The following is an 8,380-nucleotide window of genomic DNA, read 5'->3' on the forward strand; positions in this document are numbered from 1 at the left end:
TTTTTTCCCAAGTACATCTTTCCCCCATAGGGAACTTTAGCATTACAAGTGTTGATCCATTTTGCTGTAAGAATAAGATGTTATAGAAAGATATTTCCTTAAGGTTTGACCAACCATTCTTTGCTATGTTTCATTAAACAACTCATGCTAGAGAAATATATATATAACTAACTACAAATGCGTAATGCTTTTCTATTTCTTGGAGTTTATCTGAGTCATATGACTCCAGATATACAGTATATTAATATATACCCATCTACCCAGCAATAGATCTTCAAGCATTCCTGTGTTCTGATTATCAATACGTTGTATTTCCTGGAACTCAGTGAGAAGTTACTGTGATCTATTTTGGTTGTTATGAGGAGGTGCCAGAAGCTTGACCTAGGAGAAGCATACTCATCCTCTACTCCAAAGGAGTAGGTTCTCTTTTAGCAAGAGTTCTCAAATAAAAAATTCACAAACTTCTGGGCCACCGGAGTGGCTCAATTGGTTGGGTGTCTGACTCTTGATCTCAGTTCAGATCTTGATTGCAGGGTTGTGAGCTCAAGCCCTGTGTTGGGTTCCACACTGGGTGTGGGACCTACTTAAAAAAAGAAGAAAAAAATCCATAGACTTCAAACTATCTGCAAACACCAAAGCACAATTTATGTCATTGGGCATTCTCTATATTTTTCATCAGTTTCTCCAAAATACTAAAATCAAACCCCCGAATTCCTCTCAACGTACTGAATAACCTTCTATATAACCACATCAATGCATTCACTTAATTATTTTAAAGTCTATTATCCTATGGAAATGTTAGCTATAAGTTCTATAGACTAAAGTCTACCCTCTTTAATATAACTGAAATCATAATTAGTATGCATTAGTAATACAAATGTTAAGAACTCGGTAAGGTCTGAGACTTTACCCTACCTATGTGCCAAGTTAGCTTGCTATAGTTTCATGGGTGCTGGGGGAAGGCATGAGACTCCTGAATCAGAAACAAAGAACTTTATTACTCACAGCAAGAATAGTCAGAGTATCAGCATTTTATGCTGGTATCCCACAGGGCAGTGTTAAGTAGGCCAAGTGCCTGCTCACACATCATGAGTTGAATTATAGGAGTAGAATGCCAACTGTAGTAAAAATGAATCTTTTATAATGGACAGTAAACCTGACTGATCTTTGCCCCAAAGGGAAACAATATCTGAACAGTAAGACCCACAGAGAATTGTCTTCTAACTATATTCATTCCTTGATTTGACACTGTTTTGACTTCTGGAAAAATTTCCTATGAATATACTACTCTGTCATGCACGTTGACCAATATGACACAGAGATTAGGACTAAATCTGTTAAATTTGTCTCATACCACACTTAATTAGGGTTACTGTCAACAGGACTCTGAGCACCAAGATGAGGCAATATTCAGTATTAACTTCAAGTGTCCTAGATCCAATCAGCTAAGCAAATCTCATAAACCACCTGGATCTACCTTAGAAATCCGGGTGTATTTCTCCTTCAGTTTCCACACTGACCTTTCCACTTGGCTCTAGGCATTAATACAGGTACAACTGGATATACTAGAGATCACACTGACTCTACCTTGCCCTACAAGGAGAAAATCTATGGCTGGTATCATCTATAACAAGACAGGCCACTGAGTTAAGGTTAACCTGAATGCATTCTAAGACTGAGGTGGTATCTTTGATCACCTCAACTAATATCAAAAACAAATTTTGTATCACCTTTTCCTCATGAATTTGTGTGTCATCCTTACACAGAGGCCATGTTACTCTTCTCTGTATCATTCCAATTTCAGTGTGTGTGCTGGTGAAGTGAGCACTTGTATCTCTTTTTCTAATAGAACTTTCTAATTCCAGTTTTCCCTATAATGCCTTGGCTATGAAGTTGGTGTATGTAGCAAATCAGCTACCCCTCTGGAAAGATTCCCCAAGCAACTAAGTGTAGCTCATTTTGGAGATGCAGAATAGTCATTCAAGGGCTACATTATCTACTGGGAGTGTTTCCTTAAAATCTTGGAGATCTCTTATGATTATTCCTAAGAGGAAAATCATCCTTTCAGAGGGAGAGAAATAAGCTAATACTTGGCTTCCACACAGACATTTATAATTCCAGGAGTACACCTGGTATCCCTAAAAAGAGAGCCATTTACAATTACTGAAGCTCCTGAAGTGGAATCTACCTCACCCGGAAGCACAAGTTGATATTGCTCCATTGTCGGTCTGAGGTTTCAGTTCAGTTGAAGAATTGAGTCTACTCATTGTTTTTTGAAGGTAATGTTTGAAGATAGTTAGTCCAGTCTGTCTGGTCCATGCCATCAGCCAGATAACCTTCATCCAATCCAGGAAATCACTATGCTAAGCAGTGGGAATGTGGATGAAGCAGATAACTAAAGGTGTCTCCAGGAATTGTACTGGGGGAAAAACAGAAAAGGGGAATTGTACTGGGAAGTGTAGGGACTAGGGTTATCACCTTTCCTTTTGATAGACTTTTTGGTAATTTTAAGATGAATGGCAATCAAATTGTGGTCAGAGATGCTTTATGGGGAATTATGACCCAGACATCAGGTAAATTTAGGTGCCTGATAGTTTGGGAGAGACACATAAGAGGATTTTTCTTGAGGAAGCCTCAAGGCGTGGTCTAAAGGAAAAAAGAAATATTAATGACCCTTTCCTGTCCATGCATCCCAGGGCCTAAGATGATCTTCCCTAGATGCCAGCTTGTCGCTCTTCCTCCAGTGCCGTAAAATACCCGCGTCCCATTACAGTAGCTATAACTTTACCTTTTCTCAATCATCCCCTACTCACACTCCCAGTTTTAATTTAAAAGGGACAGGTGCAAAGTTACAAAAGCAATTTAATTAAACTTATAAAGCTCTGTTATTTCCCTCACTTTGGCCAGTGCGGGCTACTGTAGGGGAACTTAGCAAGCAGTGTACTCTACCAAGTGGTCATTATCTTTATGATGTAACCATGCCACTCTTCTAAGAGAATCCAGGTGGTTGAATAAGAATTAAATGGAGGTTTGGGGTGCCTGGGTGGCTCAGTCATTAAGCGTCTGCCTTCGGCTCAGGGCGTGATCCCAGCGTCCTGGGATCGAACCCCATATTGGGCTCCCTACTCCACTGGGAGCCTGCTTCTTCCTCTCCCACTCCCCCTGCTTGTGTTCCCTCTCTCGCTGGCTGTCTCTCTCCCTGTCAAATAAATAAATAAATAAATAAATAAATAAAATCTTAAAAAAAAAAAAAAGAATTAAACGGAGGTGGTACAAACACAGCTATCCTGGAGTTGATATTAGGGAAAAGTAACAAGTACCATGCTCAATAATACTCAAGGCAGAATCCCAAAATTTCAAAGTAGATATATCTAGATCATCTATATCTATCTATCTCTATCTCTATCTGTATATCTATATAACCACTTTATTCTTTTGGCAGGAAATGACTGAAAAGAGATGACCCATTTCTGGAGACAGCTTTATTTAGTGGTCAGACTGATTTACTAAGGTGTGTAGATGAGGAAGAGTTGAGGGAGGTATAGCCAGAAACCTTTTTGGGTCAATTTTTGAGACTATTTCAATGTTCTACAATATCAAATGCCCGTAGTCTATTGAGTAACTTGGTTATTAGCTCATTGTCATGTAACTTTTAGATAAAAGATGCACCAAAGTTAGGCTGTAAATGGTCCATAAACCTGAACACATGGCATAGACTAGTTTAAACAGTGGTGTGTTGGACTATGCTGATCAGACACGGAACAGCAACACTGTAACTGAAAAATGTCAAGAGCCGTGAGCACTGCTGATCCCCCTGAGAGGGGTCCGTAGTTTGGTTTAGTAACTATACTACGGGCAGGTGAGTGCAACCCCCAATGTGACGTGGTTTCTCCTACCACAGGACAAACATCCACTTATGGTAAGATTCATATGTCTCGTGTGCAAGGGAGACTGTGTGTTATAAACCTATTGTCCTTTACTTTGTGTTCAATCTATGGTGATGGGTGTGTTGCCACATCGGGTAGGAGATAAGTCCAGACAGGAATAGTGGCAATCTAGACAGCACAGCAGACTGATTCCACTTGGTCTCATCAAAGAGCAGGCCCTCACTGTTGACTGTAGGCATCTCCAGGACTGGCCCAGATGGTTCAATAGGCAGCACGATTTGTTTCCACAGTTGGTGGTCCTAAAGAGAGGTGTCTCTAATCTGCCAGTTTCTAGTTTACCAGGTGGCGGAATAAGTAGTCTAGACTACTGGCAAGAGCTCAAGAGGCAGTAACATAAAATGAGTTTCATCAAGGAGAGTATTGGTTTACTGAATTGAGCAATCATGTCCATGTTCAGTTCTGCATAGCTGGTGTTGTGGTTGCATAGCTGCAGCAGTCCAGCGGACACTATCAAGTGTCAGTTTAGATGAAGTATGAGGGAACCAGGCCGAGGTATTTAGGGCAAACTCTGTGAATCAAGGATATTATTGTGCCAACAGCTTTGCTTCAGTTGGGGGAGTGGAAGAGAAGTATTTCCCCACAGAGATGATTACCAATTTTTTTCTTCTCATGTAAAGTAAAAATGCTATAGGGGCCAGGTCAGCACCATTCTTGAAAACATCATTTCTGCTTGACAAGAGAGGATTGTTGAGCCCTTCCTTGTTAGCCATTATTAGTCACTGAATCCAAGTCAACCCAACCCCAGATGGTAATATTAGGCTGGAAAGTCACAAAGCCTTCAAGGTGAGGTATGCAGTTTTGACTAGTCTTTCACAGCAAGCTGATTGCTGATTTTCAAAAGGGCTATACCTGGTAACTGTGTCACGGAGGCAACAAATCCAAAACCTCTAAGAGCATCACTGAATGTAGGATGCCTCCCTTTGCCAGATAATCCAAACAACAAAATTATCAGTCAGAAAGACTTCAGCCTAGAGAGGACAGTAGTTTAGAGAGCATGCAGAGCTAATTGGATAGCTTCCAACACACACTTTTGGTCTGGATCCCAATCAGAGGATGCTTATTTGTGGACTAGCCAATATAATGCTCCAAGGAGAATGCCCACTTGCTTCCAATACCCAAAGAGTGTTCAATAAATTGTTGGATCTCACTTTGGGGAATAGCAAAGTGATAATAGTTTTTCTTTGACTGCTGGAGGTTTGAGAGTTTTGATATAAACTCATATAAGCCCAAGGTACACTTTGGCTGGCAGTCCTCTAAATTACATTGGGATTTATCAGCCACTCTTGCTGGTAGAAATGTAATAACACTGCAGTCAAGACCATTGACAACAAGGCTTCTGACTTGCCAGTGTACAAGTCATCTATTTAGTGAAAACTTCAGATATTAGAAGGTAGAAGCATTAGTGTTACCCAGGCTCAATCCCTGATGGCAAATGGCAGGGGAACTTATGTATTCCTGGGGGAATACTGCAAATGTATATTGAAGGCCTTACTACAGGAAGCTCATTGGTCTTGGTCCTTGGGTGCCAGTGGGACAGAAAAGAAGGTGTTTGCAATGTTCAACACAACACATCTAGTGTCATCAGTCTGTTCAATGGATTCATTTATAGGACTATAGCAGCAATAAGTGGATCCAAGTGGCAATAATCCATTGTAAACCCCCATCTCCCATTACCATTTTTTTTTTTTTTTTGGCTATATAGGGTTGTTGTGTTAATACTGCAACCTACTCTTGCTATCTTTAAGATTTAACCAAAGCTGTGATTTCCATTTGTCCTCCTTGGATTATATATTGTTTCTGTTGGACCACTCTGAGTAAGATAGGCAATATCAGGTAGGCAGACATATTGGGAAGTGATTTACCTGTACTACTAGCACTTTCCTATATATTACACTTCCTGATTGGGACAGTCCACTCTGGATTTTATAAGTATTCACAGCACACCCATTAATACGCATTAATGTGTATAAAACATTACCATACATTACTATACATTCCTCAGTAAAAATCACAATATTACATTGAATCGGTCCAAAGAGCCCCATTACAAGGATATATTAGCTCTCCTTCTCCAATGTGTACCTAGCCCAAATTTTATTACCTGAATCTGGATACCACTATAGCTGCAGAACCAGAAAGGACTGTGAGTTGGGCATCTTTCTCCAACACAATTATATAAATATGAGTTTCTTTATTCTTCCAAAGTTGCCAGCTTACCTAGATGGGTGTACATGGCCCTTGGTTCTCCTTGGGGTTAGGGACACCTAGAACTCATTCAAAATCATCTTTCTCAAAATCGCTTAAGTCAGGGTAGTGAATAGAGAGGAATCAGAGAGCCTAGAGGAATTTGAAGGCAAGGCACACTTGCTGTCAAATTCGAGTAGAGTGGTTGTGGCATGCATCTCAACCAAATGAACCTCCTACGTTTTCAGTTCACCCAAAGCCTCATATGAGCAGCAAGACCATTCTTACTGACACCATATACTTTAGATTTGGGGACCCCGTCATTCAACTGCCATTGTCACATTGCTTTCTGATTGAGGCTGTGGGCTTTATTTCCCTTGACTTATTTGGATTTGACATACACAATGATGCCTTTTTTTTTTTCCTTACAGATTTCACCTTAACCTAGGGCATCTGCAGCCCCATTATCAAAATAACAACTCTTTAGTTCTTGCAGGGTTTCTACATAAGGCCTAGGGGAGTTTTCCAAGGTGGCATGGCTTGCTAAACAAGTTTATCCAGATTTCTTTGGGTCCATTTCTCATTCTTTAGAGTGTCAGTTTCATCAGCATTATAAAGCTCATCCAGGGCAGTAAGAGCCCCAATACTAGTCAAAGGAGTTTCTCAAAGGAGTTTGTCTTTCCCATGGAAATCTCCCTTAAAGGGCCAAAGTTCCCTCATAGTAGCCAGGACCCACTGCAAAAAAGCCTGATGCCATTTACTGTCATCTCTGAAAGGATCTAGGATTGACATACTACATTGCAGAAGGAACTAAGACATAAGACAACCCATCTATGGCCACTCTTCCTTAACAGGCCTATGTGCCTCAAGTCAAGCATTATATCCCACATGTCTCATTTCCCAAGTCAACTAGCAAAAATTCTAATACTTTGCTTGATTTCATCCCACAGTGGTCATAAATTTCTGTCTATTCTTCCTTGGAACATCTCTTTTGAATGAAAGTCAGTGGAGCTTTCTGCCATCAAACCGCAGGACAAATCTTAGTACCAGTCGTTGCAAAGCCACAGACCTGAAGATGATCACCAGATAGGAGCCCAGTTTCACCTCTTACAAGAGAATTAGCTGCACCCAGGGCATCATATGAATAGTTGTCTTTATACTTACGTCCTAGTGTTTTGCCTGAAAACATCTCCACAGTTCCTCTTAATTAAAAGGTAATAAAGTAGAGGATTCTACTTACATACTTGACCATACATGAACCTCTACTCCTATTAACTGGCCAATGAGACCCTAATCTTTCCTCTTGCAGAAAGCCCCATCTCCATCAGCATCCCATTTCTCAGAAAAATGGAGAGGTTTGAGATTTCACCTAACAAATTATTCTCCTTCACTTTCATGGATGATCACAGAAGACAATCAATCAGCAATCGATCTCTTGGATAAAAAACAAAGGACTTTACTATTTCCAGTGACTGTTATAGCCCAAGTATCACTATTTATGTTGGTTCCTCCAGCTCCAGTTCCCACAGGGTAGCATGAAGAGCTTCACGTGATATCTATATATGTGTTGGGTTACAATACAAGGGAGAAAACATGAGTTAGAGAAACCAAATCCTTTCTAATAGGTAGAAAGCATGGCCGATTTTTACCCAAAGGAAAAGATATTTTTGTTATACTGGACAGTAGTATTAATGACAATAACAACAAAAATCAACAAAAACTAACCAACAAACAACAAAACAAAACAAAAAACTCCACCACAAAAAACCAACCAACCAACCAAACAACTGCTCTTGCTCCAGAGGAAGGAATTACCTCTATTTCCTGAGGGTATTTGCTATGTTAACATCCTTGAAATAAGAATCCAGAACAAAGGCCTAAGCCTCTGCTCATAAGACATGCAGAAATGTCAGAGATCCATGAAGAATTGTCTCCCAACACTACCTGTAAAATATGTATTAAAATGCATGCTATCTCTATCTTTGTCTCTGTCTCCACCTCTCCCTCTCTTTTCCACACTCACACACACACAGCAAATGCTAAAGAAGTATTTTTGAGGTGTCTTACAGCTTTAAAACAATTCCCTGAAATTTTATAATAAGAATATCAGGATGTTCATTTGAGGTTAACCTCAGAATTTCTTTAATAGCTGATAGGATAAAAAAAAAAAAACCAACAACCTCTGACTTTTGTAGTAATCATTAATGGGAAATGGAATGAGTTCAAGCCATATTCATAAACTAGATAAG

At 39.9% G+C, this 8,380-nt stretch overlaps 1 pseudogene; it reads right to left on the reverse strand.

Moving 5' to 3' along the window:
• Window positions 1-1,714: 1,714 nt before the first annotated feature.
• LOC121102333 lies at window positions 1,715-1,828 on the reverse strand (annotated as a pseudogene).
• Between the last annotated feature and the right edge of the window lie 6,552 nt (window positions 1,829-8,380).

This window comes from Ursus maritimus, unplaced genomic scaffold (assembly GCF_017311325.1).
Source record: "Ursus maritimus isolate PB19 unplaced genomic scaffold, ASM1731132v1 scaffold_13, whole genome shotgun sequence".
Taxonomy (NCBI): domain Eukaryota; kingdom Metazoa; phylum Chordata; class Mammalia; order Carnivora; family Ursidae; genus Ursus; species Ursus maritimus.